The sequence below is a fragment of the Arachis hypogaea genome, unplaced genomic scaffold (assembly GCF_003086295.3).
Source record: "Arachis hypogaea cultivar Tifrunner unplaced genomic scaffold, arahy.Tifrunner.gnm2.J5K5 arahy.Tifrunner.gnm2.scaffold_26, whole genome shotgun sequence".
In the NCBI taxonomy this organism is placed as follows: domain Eukaryota; kingdom Viridiplantae; phylum Streptophyta; class Magnoliopsida; order Fabales; family Fabaceae; genus Arachis; species Arachis hypogaea.
The window spans coordinates 356,001-356,890 of NW_027255453.1; positions in this window are offsets into that span (position 1 = coordinate 356,001).

Below are 890 nucleotides of genomic sequence, written 5' to 3' on the forward strand. Positions count from 1 at the left end.
AAAAATGTTCTTGAAAAAAATTTAGGATTTGAAAAGACAAAATTTTTATTTTTATGAATTTTTAAATTTAAAAATTAAATTTTTTATTGAAAATTAAAAAATAAAATAAAGTCCAGTAATATTAGGAAGACAAAAAAAAGATGAAAACTTTTTATTTTTAAATTTTGAAACTAAAAAAATAATCTTTTTACCAAAAAGTTGAAAAATAAAGATTTTAAAAAATATCCAATAAACAAAAATTTAAAAAGTTTAAATTTTTAAAATTAATTTATTCTGTATTTATGAAAAAATAGCATTATCCGGTGATAAAAAAATAAAAAAATGTTCTTGAAAAAAATTTAGGATTTGAAAAGACAAATTTTTTATTTTTATGAATTTTTAAATTTAAAAATTAAATTTTTTATTGAAAATTAAAAAATAAAATAAAGTCCAGTAATATTAGGAAGACAAAAAAAAGATGAAAACTTTTTATTTTTAAATTTTGAAACTAAAAAAATAATCTTTTTACCAAAAAGTTGAAAAATAAAGATTTTAAAAAATATCCAATAAACAAAAATTTAAAAAGTTTAAATTTTTAAAATTAATTTATTCTGTATTTATGAAAAAATAGCATTATCCGGTGATAAAAAAATAAAAAAATGTTCTTGAAAAAAATTTAGGATTTGAAAAGACAAATTTTTTATTTTTATGAATTTTTAAATTTAAAAATTAAATTTTTTATTGAAATTAAAAAATAAAATAAAGTCCAGTAATATTAGGAAGACAAAAAAAAGATGAAAACTTTTTATTTTTAAATTTTGAAACTAAAAAAATAATCTTTTTACCAAAAAGTTGAAAAATAAAGATTTTAAAAAATATCCAATAAACAAAAATTTAAAAAGTTTAAATTT